At 33.1% G+C, this 23,498-nt stretch overlaps 1 protein-coding gene across 1 annotated transcript in view; it reads left to right on the forward strand.

Moving 5' to 3' along the window:
- The first annotated feature begins 9,468 nt into the window (after nt 1-9,468).
- The window catches only part of gli2a (GLI family zinc finger 2a), an 83,179-nt gene continuing 69,149 nt past the window's right edge, over nt 9,469-23,498 (forward strand). The window contains exon 1 of the mRNA XM_028436863.1: nt 9,469-9,625. The gene's annotated coding sequence lies outside the window, so the exon portion shown is untranslated. The remainder of the gene's footprint in view (nt 9,626-23,498) is intronic.

The raw sequence follows: 23,498 nt of genomic DNA on the forward strand, positions 1-23,498 counted from the left end.
TTATTATTTATTATTATTACATGGTAAATGTATGTTTATTACTTATTAATAATAATTAGTGATTATTAGACGTGAAACAACCTATGAATACAGAATGTTCTAAGAAGGTTCTAAACGTACATCTTCCTACAGAAAAGTCTCACAGGATGAGATTTCACCACAGTTACCAGAAAAACTGTAAATGAAACACATCTAATGAGAACTCAGTGTAACTGAGGCTTATTCCATGTTTATATCATAAAGTTAAAAACACATCAGTGTTAAATTGAATCTCACACACACACACACACACACACACAATAGTATCAATGATCTCTGTCAATAAAGTTTATAAAGTAAATACATTTCTTTGCTGAAACACTTGGTGCTGCTGTAACTTAAACAGATCTCTGGTTCCTCCTGGTGGCCATTGTTGTAGTGCAGCTCAGATCACTGAATATCAGCTGTTTCCTGTCATGTTGGGTCTTTAAAACTGGTTGTGTGTAAACACATCTAACAGAGTGTGTGATGCTGATGTTCAGGGACCTGATCCACACTGGACCAGGTTCTTCAGAGGCTGACAGAAGGATGGTGGTCCTGGAGGGGCTCTGTTCTGTTCTTCATCCTGCTCTTCTGTTCATATTTAAAGTCCAAAAAAGTTTCTTTACCATGTCAGACCAACAAAATGCTGGATGTGCAGTTCTAGAGTTAGCATTGTTAGCTTCATTAGCTTTATTAGCTTTATTAGCTTTGTTAGCTTCATTAGCTTTGTTAGCTTCATTAGCTTCGTTAGCTTTGTTAGCTTTGTTAGCTTCATCAGCCTCATTAGCTTTGTTAGTTTCATGAATCTTTGTTTGCTTCCTTAGCTTCATTAGCTTCGTTAGCTTTGTTAGCTTTGTTATCTCAGGATGAAGAACCCTGAAAAGGAGCTCAAAGTAGATCCATGTTTAATCACCCAAAGAACCTTTAAAACATTTAATAAACCACATGTTAAACTCACATTGACGTGAACTTCATCTCTCATGAAATAAAAGCTTTTCTGTCACATTTTCTCACAGCAAACCTTCACTGAGCTCCTGATCTCCTTTAACTGATTATTGACCCTGACCATGATACAATAATCACTCACACATTAAACATTATATCTCATTAATAACCACAAAGTAGGTCACAATCAATGTATTTAGAAAATTAACAATGAAATGAAAAATCCTGTGAATGACTGAGTCACATTTCATAAAGATCAGTCAGTCATTGACCGAAATATCATTTTTTGGCATTTCACCATTGATGAGAGATTTTTCTATTATTGTGTCCCACTGAGTGGGTGGTGGAGGAAGATGTTACACACCATGTTACACACTATGTTACACACCATGTTACACACTATGTTACACACCACGTTACAAACCACGTTACACATTATATTACACACCACCAGTGACGTGCCGTGACCACTAGGGCTGGGTAGGCACGCTGAAAATTGAGACCATCAATGACAATTTCATATGTTTCTGCTGTCAAGTGTTAATTCAATTCATCCTGACTGTAGTGTAATCCCGCCCACTAGCTAGAGAACGTAGCAGCAGCAGTCACATGTCATCTATTCACTAATGTGCTGTGAACTTAGGTATAGCATTTAGCATAGCACGGTTACGCGTAAAGGCAGCTCTCTACGCTGCCTTTACGCGTAAATGGATGTCATATTGGGGACCTGACTGCGCATGCGCAAACACATAAAATCACGCAATGGAAACGGAGGCAGAAGAGCGACGTGCCTTTGGGAGGGGGCGTGGCCTCCCTCTGCCTTACAGCGGAGCGGGAAAAAAAAGACTGCAGCTGTTAAAGGAAATAGCGCTGTTTAGTAATTTGGGCTATGAAACGCACAAAATGCTGACATTTTCAAACTTATTGGTACTGTAGGCTATTGGAAATAAAAAAGAAATAATTTTTAATAAAAAAAATTTTTTAAAAATTACAATAAAATGATCAAAATATCAATTCACCCTTGGGTAGGCACTGCCTACCTTGCCTACCCTGACAGCACGTCACTGCACACCACGTTACAAATCATGTTACACACCGTGTTACACACCTCGTTACACACCATGTTACACACCATGTTACACACCATGTTACAAACCACGTCACACACCACGTTACACACTATGGTACACACCATGTTACACACCACGTCACACACCACGTTATACACCACGTTACACACTATGTTACACACCACATCACACACCACGTTACACACCATGTTACACACATGTTACACACCATGTTACAACACCAGTCACACACACGTCACACACCCGTTCCACACTAGTACACACATGTTACCACACTATGTTACAACACCACATCACACACCACGTTAACACACCATGTTACACACCATGTTACACACCATGTTACCGCCATGTTACAAACCACGTCACACACCCACGTCACACACACCGTTACACACTATGTTACACACTATGGTACACACCATGTTACACACCACGTCACACACCACGTTATACACCACGTTACAACACTATGTTACACACCACATTACACACCACGTTACAGAACATTCTGATAGTATTGATCACAGAAGGATTCATTAAGCTCTCAATGTTCCACTGAACAGAAGTGATATAGCATCATTTATTCAGTGGTAAAGTGGATGGTCCAATAACCGAAGGGTTGGGGGTCACACACCATGTCACACACCATGTTACACACCATGTCACACACCACGTCACAAACCATGTCACACACCATGTTACACACCATGTCACACACCATGTTACACACCATGTCACACACCACGTCACAAACCATGTCACACACCACGTCACACACCATGTCACACGGCACGTCACACACCATGTTACACACCACGTTACACACCATGTTACACACTATGTTACACACCACATCACACACCACGTTACACACCATGTTACACACCATGTTACACACCATGTTACACACCACGTTACACACTATGTTACACACCATGTTACACACTATGTTACACGCCATGTTACAAACCACGTTACACACCATGTTACACACTATGTTACACACCACATCACACACCACGTTACACACCATGTTACACACCATGTTACACACTATGTTACACGCCATGTTACAAACCACGTCACACACCACGTCACACACCACGTTACACACTATGTTACACACTATGGTACACACCATGTTACACACCACGTCACACACCACGTTACACACTATGTTACACACCATGTTACACACTATGTTACACGCCATGTTACAAACCACGTCACACACCACGTTACACACTATGTTACACACTATGGTACACACCACGTTATACACCACGTTACACACTATGTTACACACCATGTTCACACCACGTCACACACCCACGTTACACACAACATCACACACCATGTTACACACCACGTTACAAAACCATGTCACACACCACATCACACAACACGTCACACACCATGTTACACTCCATGTTTCTGACATATCTGATATTAGCTAAGAGCTATTTTCCAACATTTCTAATAAATAGGATTTTAAAGTCAGTCAAGAAAAAAAAACACATATATAACAGAAAAAAATGCAAAATCACACACAATACAAAAACAAAAGTACGCGTGACTCCAAGAACTCAAAACTACAATGAAAGTAAACAGAAAAGCAGAAATATACAAAACAATATACAAATGACAACAGAAAAACTGAAAATACACAAATCAACTTCAGAAATAACAGAAAGAAACAAAATAAGACAGAATTACTTATAAAACACAAAAGAGCAAAACATACAAAACGACAAATGAAATTACATAAAACAATTGTATGTATATATAAACAAAACAATTAATTTTACAAACTCTTTGTTCTTTTGTGTAATAATGTTTAAGTTGGTAGACCATAAACTATTTCTATTTCAAACATTACTAAACTATTTGTTTCATCTGGTCATAATCTCAGTTTGATGTTGAGTATATTACGATCCATTCACACAGCAAACTTTCACCTTTATCACAACAAACCTTCAGTTCATAAAACAAATATAGTAAAACAGGAGGGTTAGTCACTTATAATGCTGCACTAACATGGAAAACATGGAAAACATATTTTTTAAAAAGCTTTGTAGGGTCTGAAAGTATTTTAAAAAGGCAAAAAGAAGAAAGTGGTGGATCACCATGGTAACTCACTGAGCTTCAGAGGTCTCAGTGAAAAAAGCATCAAAGAGTGAGATGAAGTGAATATGAAAACAAACATGTCTGCTTTAATATTATCACTGTTATGATTGTTTATTGAGATCCAATACATTTGTGCAATGCAGCAAGCATGGGAGTACCCAGACTGAATTATTAATATATTATTACATCATAGTATTTTAGATGTAACACACACACAATTTGGCCAGAAATAAATTTTTTCTTCTTATTTCGCATTTCATGTATTATGTTGTTTGTGGAAAATCAAACAAGTGGAAAATTGAAAATTCTGTGAGTAACCAGTTGAATGCACCTAAGTAAGCAATTTGCACCCTATTACTAGTTATTATATTAAGATATTATTATCAGTATTATTACTGTTAATAACCGTCACATGTTCCCTCAGTGGCCGCTAGGGGGCAGCATTTAGTCACTTATAGGAAGCTGTTTCTCAGTTCGCTGCACTCTGTAAATACTAAATTAAAACATATACATACTATTATTATAATGGGCAAGTAATATATTCATAAAATACAACATTAAATTACATTATTTTACAGTATGTGTTGATAACAAAATAAAGACTTCCTGAATGTGACGATGCAGGTTACAGTGACGTCATTAACGTCAAATTAAATCAAAGCTGTTGGATTTTTGCACACAAAGTATTTCTTTTTATATTTATTTATATTAAATCCATTGTATTTTATTATTATTATTATTATTATTATTATTATTATTATTATTATTATTATTATTATTATTATTATTAATAATAATAATAATAATAATAATAATAATAATAATTGTGACTCTTTATAAATGTTTGAACCAAAGGTTTATCATGTTTATTCTAGAATGTTTGATTCTTTAAAACCATTAAAATCTGCATTAGAGAAACAAACAAAAAGAAATAAATTATCATAGTTATATTTCACTACATTTTTAACAAACTGCACGAACTGTTCATGGAAAATACATTTGTGAGTGAAATGCATGAAAGTAATAATCAATTAGGAAAACATCACAATATTAAAAAACAGCACTTAATAATAGTAATAATAATAATAATAATAATAATAATAATAATAATAATAATAATAATAATAATAATAATAATAATAATAATAATAATAATAATGCATTGGATTTTATAGAGCACTGTATCATAGACACTCAAAGTCACTTTACAGAATCAAGACATTATTCTTTCACTCCACACTTAGTGGTGGTAAGCTACTATTGTAGCCACAGCTGCCCTGGGGCAGACTGACAGAAGCGAGGCTGCCATAGTGAACCATAGGCCCCTTCCACCACTAGACAATGTGGGTGAAGTGCCTTGCCCAAGGACACAATGACAGATACCACAGCAGTGACTGTCCCCCACTGTGGCCCCTGGAACTCTCAGTGGTCTCCATCATCTACTGACCAGGACCAGACCTGAGGTTTATTCCATAAAGCTGGTTATGTTCAAACTCTGAGTATCTCATTCCTAAACATGAGGTATGATCTTCTCTGAGTATGTTACCATGGTAACATTGTCCATGAACTAAACCTGGTCACTGACAGGTTTTATCAAAGAAACCCTGGGTTTCTACCTGGCTCCGCCCACCTGAACACTTTAATAAACCTTAACACTTTTCTCTGAAACACATTAGTGACATCACACACCACAGACGTGTTCACATCATTACTAATGTTGTGTTGATTTATGATTTTTTTATTTATTTTGTTTGCTTTGTACAAACATTAGTTTTCTTTCTAACATTGTAGATGTAGATCATTTAGTGAAACACACTGAGAGGTTGATCTACATTAAAACATCTACTGACGTCTGTAGTAAAGTTCACTGAATACAAACCTGTAGATAATATAAAGGAGATGATCATTTAAATTAATACACTTTTATTGTTTTATATTATTATACAGTTAAATCTGTAGATCATACATCTTTGAAGTTATGATGTCACAGTGAATTGTGACGCTGCTCTTGAAAGCAATGGGTCGTGGGTTCGCGTCCCGCTTCAGTGTTTATTTATGACATATTTTAGGACGTAGAGATGAATCTGGTGATAATATTACATTAAAAATCAATATAAATGATTAGATATGAAGCATCAGTCACTGTGTTTATATCCAGTGTAACAGGAGGACTCTCTATACAGACATCCTATGATGATGACACGCCTCCTCAGACATATTTTATTATTATTATTCACCACTTGTCACGTCACTGAAGCAATAAAGTGATGAAGTGATCATAAAGTGTTATTAATTACAGGTGATTTAATCACTATAATCACTGAAGACTGAACACACCTTTAGAACAGGATCATATTCATCAAACACCGACTTATTTCACCATCACGGTGAATAAATCACTATTTTCCGGGTGGTTGTCATGGCAGCTCGACTCATCTTCGATCCATTGATGATGGCTTTTTATCGTGCACGTCAATAACCCAAGGTTTACAAACTCAGGGTTGATTGATCCACTTCATACCTGTAATGAATCAGATACATAGAGTTTACCATGGAGGGTATGTTGACCTAGAGTTTATGGATAGACTCAGAGTTTGTTAAACCTCCTTTATGGAACACATATCTGCTGATCTTCACAGATCTAAACAGATCAGCCAATCACAGGCTGAGATGGTCACATTATTATTATTATTATTATTATTATTATTATTATTATTATTATTATTATTATATAATAATATTATTATTATTATTATTATTATTATTATTATTATTATTATTAATAATAATAATAATATTATTGTTATACTATTATTATTATTATTATTATTATTATTATTATTGTTACTGTTGTTATTAATAATATTATTATTGTTATACTAATAAAAACCAGAGATTATATTATTATTATTATTATTATTGTTATATTATTATTATTATTATTAATAATAATAATATTATTGTTATTATTATTATTATTATTATTATTAATAATAATATTATTGTTATTATTATTATTATTATTATTATTATTATTATTAATATTATTATTATTATTATTATGATGATGATGATGATGATGATGATGATGATGATGATGATGATGATGATGATGATGAGAGGATGAATGTGATCCAGTCCGTGTTTTTCTATAAACTCACATTCTTCATCCTCAGTGATTAAACAGCAGCTCATTAACATTCCAGTGTGACTCAGAGCTGCTCATGCGCACACGCTGCTTTTCACACGGAGCATTCAGGCATGATGTAAGCAGCCACTCACACAATAGAGAGCAGCACCTCTCTGACGTCACTGCTCTAGCTCCGCCTCCCAACCCTGACCTAGAAGGAGTATTATGGGGTGTCCAATTAAAAAAAAACCCTCACTCTGTTAAATAAATGACATTTTTATCAACATTTAGATCATTTTTAAATGTAAAAGTTACTGTATATCCAAATGCTAAATTTAAATGTAAAAGTTTTATCCAAATGTTAAATCTAAATGTTAATTAATGTAAATGTAAATGTTAAATATAAATTTAAAAGTCAAATCTAAATATATATATTAAATCTAAATGCAAATGTTAAATCTCAATCTAAATGTCAAATCTAAATGTATATGTTAAATCTATATCTAAATGTTAAATCTAAATGTAAATGTTAAATCTAAATCTAAAAGTTAAGTCTAAATGTAAATGTTCAATCTAAATCTAAAAGTTAAGTCTAAATGTTAAATTGTTCATCATGTGTAAAGCTAATGTTTATACAGTGATTGACAGCCTGTCGATCACGAGGCTCCGCCCACAATGCACACACCTCACCCGTCGATACACCAATCAACACCACTATTTACAGAGCCCTCCTGCCATGTCTCTCACTCCTCCCTTCTCACTATTCAGTGGTGTGGGTGGGGCCTCATGATCCAAAGGCACTGACCCGCTCACTTTGTATAATTTATAAACATTTAGCTTTACACTTGAAAACTGATTTAACATGTAGATTTGCATTTAACATTTGTATTTAACATTTATATTTAACATTTAAAATTTAGATTAACATTTACATTTAACATTTAGATTAACATTTAGATTTCTTTTTAGATTCAGATTTAACCCTAACATTTAAATAAGAAATAAATCTAAAGGTAAGGGGTAAATGATATAGGACATAGACCTGAACGCTTTGTATAATTTATAAACATTTTGATTTACACTTCCAACCGATTAAACTAGATTTAACCAGTATATTTAGATTTAACATTCAGATTTACATTTAACAGATTTAGATTTCACTTTTGGATTCAGATTTACTCTTTACATTTAGATTTATTTAGCATGTGTACACATATTTAACAGTGATATAGAACATCCTGTTTTACATGAATTTCTGCATCAAAAGAAAGAAAAAATGAGCAAAATGTTGAAAATATGTTGATTATGAAACATTTCTACGTCTCATTCTGCTGAGTGTGAAGAACTGAGTTAAATATAAGTTAGTGCTTTGTGAACAATCAGAATATTCTTTATTCATATTACCATTATGTTAGTACTCAGTGATTAGATAATAATATTTAGTTGTTTAAGATCATTTATTGATTTCAATGAATCAGTCATTTATTAAAATATTTTTAAACTTGCAAATGTTACAATTAAATACCACTATTTTTTATTTTAAAAATATTTTCAATCAATAATTTCTCACGGTTTATTTGGATTTGGTGTCAGTAAAATACACCAAATAAATTAGAATTCGTATGTATTGTTTTTAAATATCATTATAATCAAGTTTATTTTCATAATGTATATCACAAACTTTGGGTGAATAAAATTAAGTTTTTCCTTAAATTGTAACCATTGTCTCTTGCTTTAAAGTTTTTGTAGATTATTATTATTATTATTATTATTATTATTATTATTATTATTATTATTATTATTATTATTATTATTATTATATAGTAGTAGTAGTAGTTCATAAAAAGCAAAAAATCACAAACGTTTCTCGAACGTTACTTTGCTGTGATTGGTTGATCTTTTCTTTGATGATAATGTGTGTATGTGATAGGTTAGATGATGATGATGATGATGATGATGATGATGATGATGATGATGATGATGATGATGATGATGATGATGATGATGATAAACACAAACTTTTCCTACAGAATCCAACCAATGAAACTTGATCTAACTTTTAGCTCAGCCCATCTGTGAGGGAGGGGGAGGGGCAAGGGGAGCCCAAACTAACACACACACACACACACACACACACACACACAAGCCAGAGATGAAGGACTAACTTCTAGTGACTCACAGTCCGATCAGTGTGTGAGAACTTTCACTTAGTTTGAGTCAAAAACTGTGAGTTTACGGAGCGAAGAGAACCAGGAACATCAAGAACTCTGGGAACTTTAGGAGGACCGGATTGAGGACCGCGGACCAGGTAGGAACAGTTATTTATCATCTCTGTGCAGGAACCCAACAAATCTACACACACACACGCACACACACACGGTGTAAATAGTAGTGATATATCTACGCTAATACTAGTATTAATACTAGTATTAATATAGTATTAATATAGTATTAATACTAGTATTAATACTAGTATTAATAAAAAGTATCTGAGGTAAATAATAATCAAAGTAAAAGTTAAAGTTACTGTAGTTTATTGTTGGTAATAAATCTTGGTACGGGTCCCTTACATACAGTAAACGTCTCATGTAAAACTGAAAAAGGAAGAAACACAATCTTAATTTATTTTCCACAAAAGCATCTGTATAAAATAAAAGCTTTGTCAAAATGTACAAATATAATAAATATATATATTTAACATTTAAATTCAAAATAAAATAATTTATCAGGAGCTAAATTTATGAACTCTAAAAGATGCCAAAAGTTCCATGTGAGTAAATACACAATATAATATACTATTATATAATATATAACATATAATATAATATAATAGGTAGAAACCATAGAAAGTGTTTTTGATCAGAACTAATAACTAATAACATATGGATTATGATCAATGTAATGATAATTTACTCAGTAATGGTTGGTGTAGAAATGTAATGAATTACTTCTTTTAAAAGTAAAATTACTGATTTATTGTAAACATCAAAGATACTCAGTTACAGTAACGTGAGTATTTGTAATCCATTACTTTCACACACACACACACACACACACACACACACACACACACACACACACAGGTTTGTGTGTGTGTCAGTGAGATGTTAGTCAGGTATGAACCCAGCAGGTCTCATAGATCTATAGACACAGATCAGATAGTTGAACTCTTTTTTCTCTACTGTATGATTGAGAGAGAGATTTCTGGTCATGTTGATGATTTTATTTGATTTTACTGATGATTTTAAATGTTCTTATTGATTTTAAATGTTCTTATTGATTTTAAGCTGTTCTATCATATAAAGAACATTGATTTGTCTTGTGTATGAAATTGATCTTGATCTATTATGTGGACGCACATAATTCCCAGTTTTAGGGAAAATGTTTTGATTTTGTTTTCGTGTGAAAGGGGCGGGTCTTTAGTTTGATGCTCCATGTGTTGACCTGATCAGACTCTGTTATTGATCCTTTAGATCAGGGATGTCAAACTCCAGTCCTCGAGGGCCAGATTCCTCAGACTTTTAGATGTGTCCCTGCTCCATCACACCTGAATCAAATGAATGGCTCATTATCACGCTTCTGCAGAGCTTGATGACAACACATGTGTTGGAACAGGGACACATTTAAAAGCCTGAGGAATCTGGCCCTCAAGGACTGGAGTTTAACACCCGTGCTTTAGATGATCACATTCATCAGTTTGTAGACTATCACTGATGATCAATATAAAGCTGTAGAAGGACTTTTCTTTCTGTTCTGTACATGTCACTACATCCAACATGTAAACCAACTCATCCAACACACTGACATCCAGCCAGTGATGATGATCTACATACAGTAACATCTGTGTTTCAATAGTTATGAACTATTAGTGTTCTTTGATCCTCACATAGTTATTGATCAGGTGATCAGCAGAAAGCAGAGCTTCATGGACTCTTCCTTTCTCATGTAGAGTACGACTAACACCAAGTCTTAAACACAACCATGTTTGTAGAACGCTGAGAGTTAGTGACTTATTCATCAATGATGAACAGGAAGTGTGTAGTGAGCTTCTGATTGGTCCGTTTAAAGTGCTACCATCCTTCTGAGGAAGACAAAGGAACGTCTCAGAGTGAGTGGCACACTTCACTGTGTGTGTGTGTGTGTGTGTGTGTGTGTGTGTGTGTGTGTGTGTGTGTGTGTGTGTGTGTGTGTGTGTGTGTGTGTGTGTGTGTGTGAGCAGGGCTTCATAACCCACAGGTCTGAGGTCACGCACTCACACTAGAGAGCGTGCACGTCATGTGAACACGTGCACGAGGGATCAGTTTCAGTAGGAGCATCATTTCTGCTCTCTATGTATCTACATCTCTATCTATGTTGGTTTATAATGTCTACATGTGCTCTAGTCCCTATCGAGGATCTACAGCTGAAACCCTCCTGGTTCTTTAATGCTGGAGGAGAACACACATTAATAATCATACACATTAATAATCATACACTGATAATGAATAGAGATGACATCATTCATGACAGACATGGTTTACATGTCAGTGACAGAGAGCGTCCTCCCTCTGGTGCCGCCTGTTGGTCAATGTCTATGTGTGATGTTGCGGTGGGTGCTGTATGTGATGTGTCTAATGCACAATAATGTCCCTAAATATCCCTCATTATATATCTACATATTTACATATCTACGTTTAGTAGATCAAAGTTAAAGGAACTCTTTTTCTCTGCTGCGTATGATTGACAGGGAGAGTTTTGGTTCATGTATGTTTAAATTATTTTACTGATGATTTTAAATGTTTTGTTACCTATACAAATAAAATTGCCTTGTCTTACGTTAAGCTCTTTCTCTACTGGCCTATGATCAGCTCTATGATCAGCTCTATGATCAGCTCTATGATCAGCTCTATAATCAGCTCTATAATCAGCTCTATAATCAGCTCTATGATCAGCTCTATAATCAGCTCTATAATCAGCTCTATAATCAGCTCTATGATCAGCTCTATAATCAGCTCTATGATCAGCTCTATGATCAGCTCTATGATCAGCTCTATAATCAGCTCTATAATCAGCTCTATAATCAGCTCTATGATCAGCTCTATGATCAGCTCTATGATCAGCTCTATGATCAGCTCTATGATCAGCTCTATGATCAGCTCTATAATCAGCTCTATAATCAGCTCTATGATCAGCTCTATGATCAGCTCTATAATCAGCTCTATGATCAGCTCTATGATCAGCTCTATAATCAGCTCTATGATCAGCTCTATGATCAGCTCTATGATCAGCTCTATGATCAGCTGTATGATCAGCTCTATAATCAGCTCTATAATCAGCTCTATGATCAGCTCTATGCTCAGCTCTATAATCAGCTCTATGATCAGCTATATGATCAGCTCTATGATCAGCTCTATGATCAGCTCTATGATCAGCTCTATAATCAGCTCTATAATCAGCTCTATGATCAGCTCTATGATCAGCTCTATAATCAGCTCTATGATCAGCTCTATGATCAGCTCTATAATCAGCTCTATGATCAGCTCTATGATCAGCTCTATGATCAGCTCTATGATCAGCTGTATGATCAGCTCTATAATCAGCTCTATAATCAGCTCTATGATCAGCTCTATGCTCAGCTCTATAATCAGCTCTATGATCAGCTATATGATCAGCTCTATGATCAGCTCTACGATCAGCTCTACGATCAGCTCTACGATCAGCTGTATGATCAGCTCTATAATCAGCTCTATGATCAGCTGTATGATCAGCTCTATAATCAGCTCTATGATCAGCTGTATGATCAGCTCTATAATCAGCTCTATGATCAGCTCTATGATCAGCTCTATGATCAGCTCTATAATCAGCTCTATGATCAGCTGTATGATCAGCTCTATAATCAGCTCTATGATCAGCTGTATGATCAGCTCTATAATCAGCTCTATGATCAGCTGTATGATCAGCTGTATGATCAGCTCTATGATCAGCTCTATGATCAGCTGTATGATCAGCTCTATGATCAGCTGTATGATCAGCTCTATGATCAGCTCTATGATAGAGTAGAGTAGAATATTCTTTATTCATCCCTCAGTGGGGAGATGTATCATCTGGATCAGCTCTAGGATCTGTTCACAGACCCTCACAGAGACCCTGATGACCCTGATAAGTCTGATGAACCTGATGTTTGTCACCATCGCTGAGTCGCTCTCCTTAAACTGACTCATCGGAAGTAGCTTTTCCCAAACCTATTCCCATGGTCTTTGTGTGTGGGCTCACAAAGGGAACAATGGTGTGGTCTCCAGAGGTCAGCTCATGGTGGGGGATGGTCCCAGGATGGTCCTCCTTTATCTGGAGATAAACTTAGGACACAATGAACACAACAACTCTTTTATCTCCACACATTGTGAGTGAGTTTCCTCTGAATAATCAATTGTTCTTTTCACCTCTGGATGACGTTAAAATAAGAGACAAACTTTATGGACTTCTGGACAGAAGAATGACTTTATATCCATGTCTTCTAAGGCTCTTATTAAATAAATAGTCTTGGGTGGAGTCTGGGCGGCCATCTTGGATTGTGTTGTCACCAGCGCGTCATCGTGACAAGTCGCACATGCTCAGAATGACCGGAATTAACTTAGAGGAGAATTAAGTCTTTACAAGATAGAGGAATTATTTCATTTGGAAATAAAATCGAAATAAACCATTTGGATTGAAGTTTAATTCAGAATTAAATTAGCATTAGGAATTAAGTGTTTACAAGTTCAGTTCACATTTATATACAAATACGATTTAGATATTTACAACAATCAAACTGTGATGTTCTGTGGAGCACCGTGGTTGGATCAGCCTGGTGCTGAAGGTTCTAAAGGTTCTAAAGGTGCTGAAGGTGCTTCTGTGACTGACCAGCACATCATGGAGTGGGTGGGACTCATTGACCAAGATGGCCTTCACCTGGATGGAGACAGGACTGACTGGCCTCCTGGTTCTCCTCAGGTCCACAATCAGCTCCTTAGTCTTTGTCACATTGAGCTGTAGATGGTTCAGCTCACTCCATGTGACAAAGCTGTCCACAGCAGCCCTGTAGTCCACCTCATCCCCCTCCCTGATACATCCAACCACTGCAGAGTCATCAGAGAACTTCTGGAGATGACAGGTGTCAGTGCAGTAGCTGAAGTCCATGGTGTAGGTGGTGAAGAGGAAGGAGAGAGGACAGTCCCTTGAGGGGCCACGCCCCAGTGTTGCTGACCACTATATCAGACACACAGTGTCTCAGACATACATACTGTGGTCTGCCAGTTAAGTAGTCCACAATCCAGGACACAATGGAGGAGTCCACCTGCATCTCTGTCAAAGAACATGACTCTCACAGGGCTCGTTGCCACGGTTACATGATGTTTTTTAATTTAGTATTCATTAGGGATGTAACGATTAATCGTAAGGCAGTTAAAAATCGATTCATAGGGATCACGATTGACATCGATACTTTGAAAATTGAATCGCAGTACTTTTTTTAAACAGCAGAGGGCGCTATATATTTATCCCTTCTCTCGTCCAGCAGTGTACGCGGCGGGCGGAGTCTGCTAATACTTTCTTTCTGGCCGCCTTCTACTCTTAAACATGTTAATAAATGATTCATTACCCCTTTAGCACAAAAAGAATATCTGTCATATTACGTGAATATCTGTAAAAGTCACGTTTTTCTATTAGCTCTGTCTGCTAGCATAGCATCTCTTCTTCACTGCAAGATTATCTGCATGCCAACCAACCACTGGGTTACCAGCGCCCTCTGCTGGTCCAAACAAATATCTGATGTAAATACAATGCAGACTGGTTTTTTTTAAAGTCCAATTGTTAAGGCACAAAATACATTTTCAGTTGCACTTTTAAAAGAAAAAAAACTCTTATGCAGTTTTGCATTGTTTACTATAGAACCAGAATTTAAATTAATGAGCTTCTTCTTCATTTGTATTATTCCTTTATTTATTTCATTCAAGATTTATTTTTAGTTAAATTGCATTGTTTTGAATAGTTTATCAAGGAATTCTTTTGACAATGAAAAATAAAAGGAAAATAATACAGTATTTTGTAGTTGTTTTCCAAAAAAAAATATTTTTCAGTCATCATTTGTCTACAGCCGCATTTTGTAAAATAAATCGTACGAGAATCATATCGTGAACTCAGTATCGTGAATCGAATCGTATCGGGAGTTGAGTGAATTGTTACATCCTTAGTATTCATTGTTCTGAATTAAATCATTCTGAATTAAAGTGTTCTGCTTCGTGTTTACATGGTAATATTAATTCCTGAACTTTACATGGAAAACTGGTTTATTCGTCTTTATTTAATTCCTCTTTAGGTCTGAGGGTGTGGACGGCTCTGATTGGACAGGATGAGAACATGACGTATCACGTCTATCAGGAAAAACACACAACAAACCTTTTATTGTCGGCTATAACACAGAACACCACATTAGAACTGTTTTCATCTTTATTTGATGAAGCAACAGCTCAACAATAACACATTGTTATGAACTAATCACTGATAAATAAAACCCAGTAAAACAATAACCAGGAATAAATATTAGCTCTCTGGTAAAGATAGTAGCTCTAACAACCGTTACAATGATAATAATATTGTATATACACATATATGTGTATGTACAATATTTTTATGTAGTTCCATAAATAGTTTATTTTCCTAACGTAAATTTGTTTTAAAAATTAGTGTAAACAGCTAGTTTACCTGCTTTTTTGACATAGTTAAGGCCAACATTAATTTGGTTAAAATTGTGTTTATATGTATTGTATACAGGATGTATTGCTTTGAATACATGAATACATAACATTTACAAACAGTATAACTTCACTGTCTGCTTTTGTTTTGCTAAAGGCATAAATATATATTTAGCTGCATGTGCCGAAAAAGGTGTCATTAAAACAAACACCACATATAGACAGGACACATTAAAAACATATTTATTATGTTTATACATATATAAAAATAGACATTAGATTTTTACTATGCACTTATGTACCAAGATGAATTAATTAAATAAATGTCCAATTGCTTTGAAAAAGGAGGTAAAATGTAAGAGAACCAGAGGAGAACCAGTCAGCAGGAGAGATCTAATAAATCTATATTATCACTATAAAAACATCTGTGAGGTAATCATATTCAAGCACTTTATTTGTACTTTTTCACAAATAACACAATTGAAAATCAGGCATTATTAAAAATAATAATAATTATTATTAATATTCATGTTATTATTAATTCATTAATGTAATTTACTACAGTAAAATAAATCATGTTTAAAAGTATTTTCTCTAATTTCACATCACATTAATAAAATAAATTGAACCTTGTGGTTAAGGCTGTGTGCTAACGTTAACATATCCTAGCCTCATCTGTTATCTGCTAGTGATGCCTTAATCTATAATATATAGGGATAATCCACTAACATATAATAATAATAATAATAATAATAATAATAATAATCATAATAATAATAATAATAATAATAATAATAATAATAATAATAATCATAACGTCTTATCGTTCAAAAGTGCATCACTAACTGTCTAATCAGCTCTAGCTCCATTGGCTACAATAGTAAACTGATCACTTCCTGGAACTATTGAGGCTCCATGAGACGCCATTGCTGTAAAAACAAAACCATTGGAGTGAACAGAGTTGTTGCTACTCTCTCTCTCTCTCTTTAGGCTGTGGTCACATCAGACCCACTCAGTGTCCAATCAGAGAAGAGCTGTGACCTGTGGATGTCTTTAGCTCCTTTAGTTTCTTTAACTTTAGCGTCTATTGCTTCTACTCATACTAACATACTCACGTATTCGTCATACTCAACCATCCCATGATGCATTGGGAGCTGAATGTAAAATGGTCCTGGGACCAGAGTTTACCTCCGTACTAAGATTCTCTTACGATCTCAGTACGTGACTGCTACGTACTGAGATGTACCCGTGCTGGATTAGCCATGCACACAGATTACTGTACTGATTTAAAAATGCTTAAAACATCGCATCAATCGACCATCGATAAAAATTGACCAATGATGAAAAAAACATGATTGACATGATCAGATTTATATGAATACAACAGCTTATTATTGTAAAGTTACATTAGGTTAACTGTTATTTATTGCAATGTATATTTTAATCATGTTATTTTGGAGAATAAACTATTCCTATCCATATTGACATTGCTGCATCAGACATTATTACTGTACTCAAGTTGTTGACTGAGATTGTGACTCAGATTATCATACTGAGTTTACCATGGGAAATTAGTGAAAGGAAGAATACATTCTTAAAAAGTATATTCCAACATGTGCTTTATTTAATACATGTAATAATAAAAAACTGCACAGAATAAACTGTAAAACATGTGTTTTATACACATGTTTTATAACACATTGCTTTGAAATTGAATTTTCAATCTCAGTGCGGCAGCGTAATTAGCAACAATTCATTTCCTGGTAGTGAGCATGCTCATAATCAATCTCAGTACGAGGTAAACTCAGACCATGACACCGGCTTCAAGATAAAAAATCAAACATCCCCTTTTCAAAATAAAAGCATCTCTTCATGTCTTCCATTTGTTTTTTTCACTCTTTTATAAATAGAGCTCTTATTTTGAAGTGAACAGGAAGTGTAGTCAGTAGACCAATGTCTCTGAAATGTATGAATGAAATATGTCTATGTGAGTTTTATGGATGAAATGAGCACATGTTGATATTCTACTCGGTCATTTTCTCACTTCAAATGTTTTCAGAACTTTCAAAATAAAGGTGGAGAATCAACAGAGATATTTAACCTCAGTGTGAACAAGGTTTTTAACGCTGGAGGTTCCAGATGCATCTTGGGAAACTTAGAAATATACTTCAGTGAGAACACTGATCATCATAATCTGTGTGCGTGAGCGTGTGTGTGTGTGTGTGTGTGTGTGTGTGTGTGTGTGTGTGTGTGTGTGTGTGTGTGTGTGTGTGTGTGTGTGTGTGTGTGTGTGTGTGTGTGTGTGTGTGTGTGTGTGGTTAAACATGGACACAGGTTTTCATTCAACACTAATTAATAAAATAAGCGTTAACTGCTGACTTCATCTTTAGTATCAGGTCATTATTTGTTGTTGTTATATTGATATATAGATTCAGGCTGTGATATTATTATAATATTATATGTAATTCTCCACTTAACCCTGTTGTTTACAGAGCTGCTACTGACACGTCTCAGTGACGCTAACACTAGCTAATGAGGGGCCACATGGTGGCCCCTAAAGCAGCTGATCAGTCTGTAGCAGTGCTGACACAACAACAGGCACTACACACACGCACACACACACACACACACACACACACACACACAAACAGGTGAACTGAGTGCTAACGACACACTTAAGGGTAAATGACGCTCAGCAAATGGTTCAGAGATGAAAACTAGTCAACTCGGCACCAAGCAGTGTTACACAAGGACAACTGTAACCCTAACACCCTAACACACACACACACACACACACACACACACACACTCACACACAGTGTGTCCTCCATGCAGGGGAGCGAGGACCCTATGGAGCTGTATAGACACATCTTTTGAGTTGCGGCTACAGACACAGATCAACTACAGGACATTACTATTGCTATTGCTGTTGCTATTAGTATTACTATTACTACTAGTATTACTATTACTATTGCTATTGCTAATAGAATTACTATTACCATTACTATTACTACTACTATTACTTTCTATTGCTATTAGAATTACTATTACTATTACTATTGCTATTGCTATTACTATTACTATAAGTATTACTATTGCTGTTGCTATTGCTATTGGTATTGGTATTGGTATTGGTATTAGTATTAGTATAAGTATTGCTATTGCTATTGCTATTGCTATTAGTATTAGTATTACTATTACTAATGCTATTATAATTTCTATTGCTACTAGTATTACTATTACTATTGCTATTGCTATTACTATTACTATTGTTATTGCAATTGCTATTGCTATTACTATTAGTATTACTATTGCTGTTGCTGTTGCTATTGCTATTGCTATTGCTATTACTATTACTATTACGATTGCTATTAGTATTAGTATTACTATTGCTATTATAATTACTATTACTATTAGTATTACTATTACTACTAGTATTGCTATTGCTATTAGTATTAGAATTGCTATTACTATTAGTATTACTATTACTATTACTATTACGATTACTATTACTATTGCTATTAGAATTAGTATTACTATTACGATTACTATTACTATTGCTATTAGAATTAGTATTACTATTAGTATTACTATTACTATTACTACTAGTATTACTATTACTATTGCTATTGCTATTAGATTTACTCTTACTATTACTTATACTATTCGTATTACTATTACTATTGCTATTACTAATGCTTTTGCTATTGCTATTAGCATTAGCATTAGCATTAGCATTAGTATTACTGTTACTATTGCTATTGCTACTGCTATTACTTATACTATTCGTATTACTATTACTATTGCGAGCGAGGACCCTATGGAGCTGTATAGACACATCTTTTGAGTTGCGGCTACAGACACAGATCAACTACAGGACATTACTATTGCTATTGCTGTTGCTATTAGTATTACTATTACTACTAGTATTACTATTACTAATGCTATTGCTAATAGAATTACTATTACTATTACTATTACTACTACTATTACTTGCTATTGCTATTAGAATTACTATTACTATTACTATTGCTATTGCTATTACTATTACTATAAGTATTACTATTGCTGTTGCTATTGCTATTGCTATTGCTATTACTATTGGTATTGGTATTGGTATTGGTATTGGTATTAGTATTAGTATTAGTATAAGTATTGCTATTGCTATTGCTATTGCTATTAGTATTAGTATTACTATTACTAATGCTATTATAATTTCTATTGCTACTAGTATTACTATTACTATTGCTATTGCTATTACTATTACTATTGTTATTGCAATTGCTATTGCTATTACTATTAGTATTACTATTGCTGTTGCTGTTGCTATTGCTATTGCTATTGCTATTACTATTACTATTACGATTGCTATTAGTATTAGTATTACTATTGCTATTATAATTACTATTACTATTAGTATTACTATTACTACTAGTATTGCTATTGCTATTAGTATTAGAATTGCTATTACTATTAGTATTACTATTAGTATTACTATTAGTATTACTATTAGTATTACTATTACGATTACTATTACTATTGCTATTGCTGTTGCTATTTGTATTACTATTACTACTAGTATTACTATTACTATTGCTATTGCTATTAGATTTACTCTTACTATTACTTATACTATTCGTATTACTATTACTATTGCTATTGCTGTTAGAATTGCTATTACTATTAGTATTACTATTACTATTACTATTACTATTGCTATTACTAATGCTTTTGCTATTGCTATTAGCATTAGCATTAGCATTAGTATTACTGTTACTATTGCTATTGCTACTGCTATTACTTATACTATTCGTATTACTATTACTATTGCTATTAGAATTGCTATTACTATTAGTATAACTATTACTATTAGTATTACTATTACTATTGCTATTACTATTAGAATTACTATTACTATTAGTATTAGTATTACTATTGCTATTACTCTTACTATTGCTATTACTATTACTATTACTATTGCTATTGCTATTAGAATTGCTATTACCATTAGTATTAGTATTACTATTGCTATTGCTATTAGAATTGCTATTACTATTACTATTAGTATTAGTATTAGTATTACTATTGCTAATGCTATTAGTATTAGAATTGCTATTACTTTTAGTATTACTATTACTATTGCTATTAGAATTACTATTACTATTAGTATTACTATTACTATTGCTATTGCTATTAGAATTGCTATTACTATTACTATTAGTATTAGTATTAGTATTACTATTGCTAATGCTATTAGTATTAGAATTGCTATTACTTTTAGTATTACTATTACTATTGCTATTAGAATTACTATTACTATTAGTATTACTATTACTATTGCTATTGCTGTTGCTATTAGTATTACTATTACTATTGCTGTTACTATTAGTATTGGTATTAGTATTACTATTACTATTGCTATTATAATTACTATTACTATTAGTATTACTCTTACTACTAGTATTACTATTGCTATTGCTATTGCTATTAGAATTGCTATTACTAGTGCTATTGCTGTTGCTATTAGAATTGCTATTACTATTACTATTAGTATTACTATTACTATTACTATTAGAATTACTATTACTATTAGTATTACTATTGCTATTGCTATTAGTATTAGTATTACTATTGCTATTATAATTACTATTACTATTAGTATTACTATTGCTACTAGTATTACTATTGCTATTAGAATTACTGTTACCATTACTATTGCTATTGCTATTTCTATTGCTATTGCTATTGCTATCAGTATTAGTATTAGTATTACTACTGCTTATATAATTACTATTACTATTACTACTAGTATTACTATTACTATTGCTATTGCTATTAGAATTAGTATTAGTATTAGTAGTACTATTACTATTGCTATTACTATTACTTATACTATTAGTATTACTATTGCTATTGCTATTAGAATTGCTATTACTATTACTATTGTTATTGCTGTTGCTATTAGAATTGCTTTTACTATTAGTATTAGAAATACTATTACTATTACTATTAGAACTACTATTACTATTAGTATTAGTATTGCTATTGCTATTGCTATTGCTATTAGTATTAGTATTATTACTATTACTAATGCTATTATAATTACTGTTACTATTAGTATTACTATTACTAGTAGTATTACTATTGCTATTGCTATTAGAATTACTATTACTATTACTATTGCTATTGCTATTACTATTATTATTACTATTGCTATTGCTATTTGTATTAGTATTAGTATTAGTATTAGTATTACTAATGCTAATATAATTACTATTACTATTAGTATTACTATTACTACTAGTATTACTATTGCTATTGCTATTAGAATTACTATTACTATTACTATTGCTATTGCTATTGCTATTACTATTAGTATTACTTGTGCTATTGCTATTGCTATTGCTATTGCTATTTGTATTAGTATTAGTATTAGTATTACTAATGCTAATATAATTACTATTACTATTAGTATTACTATTACTACTAGTATTACTATTACTATTGATATTGCTATTAGAATTACTCTTACTATTACTTATACTATTCGTATTACTATTTTTATTGCTATTCGAATTGCTATTACTATTAGTATTATTACTACTATTGCTATTGCTATTACTATTGCTATTGCTATTAGTATTAGTATTCGCAGTTCTATTACTATTGCTATTAGAATTGCTATTACTATTACTATTGCTATTGCTGTTGCTATTAGAATTGCTATTACTATTACTATTGCTGTTGCTATTAGAATTGCTATTACTATTACTATTGCTATTAGAATTACTATTACTATTGCTATTACTATTACTATTGCTATTACTATTACCTTTGCTTTTGCTATTGCTATTGCTATTAGTATTAGTTTTACTATTACTATTGCTATTATAATTACTATTACTATTAGTATTACTCTTACTCCTAGTATTACTATTACTATTGCAATTGCTATTAGAATTACTATTACTATTGCTATTGCTATTACTATTACTATTACTATTGCTATTGCTATTGCTATTGCTATTACTATTGCTATTGTTTTTGCTATTAGTATTAGTATTACTATTGCTATTATAATTAGTATTACTATTAGTATTACTGTTACTACTAGTATTACTATTGCTATTGCTATTAGAATTGCTATTACTATTACTATTACTATTAGTATTACTATTGCTTTTGCTATTAGCATTAGCATTAGCATTAGCATTAGCATTAGTATTTCTATTACCATTACTATTGCTATTGCTATTAGAATTGCTATTACTATTACTATTAGTATTACTATTGCTTTTGCTATTAGCATTAGCATTAGCATTAGCATTAGCATTAGCATTAGCATTAGCATTTCTATTACTATTACTATTACTATTACTATTACTATTGCTGTTGCTGTTGCTGTTGCTGTTGCTATTACTATTACTATTACTATTACTATTACTATTAGTATTAGTATTACTATTACTATTA

This window comes from Gouania willdenowi, chromosome 21 (assembly GCF_900634775.1).
Source record: "Gouania willdenowi chromosome 21, fGouWil2.1, whole genome shotgun sequence".
Classification (NCBI taxonomy): Eukaryota; Metazoa; Chordata; class Actinopteri; order Blenniiformes; family Gobiesocidae; genus Gouania; species Gouania willdenowi.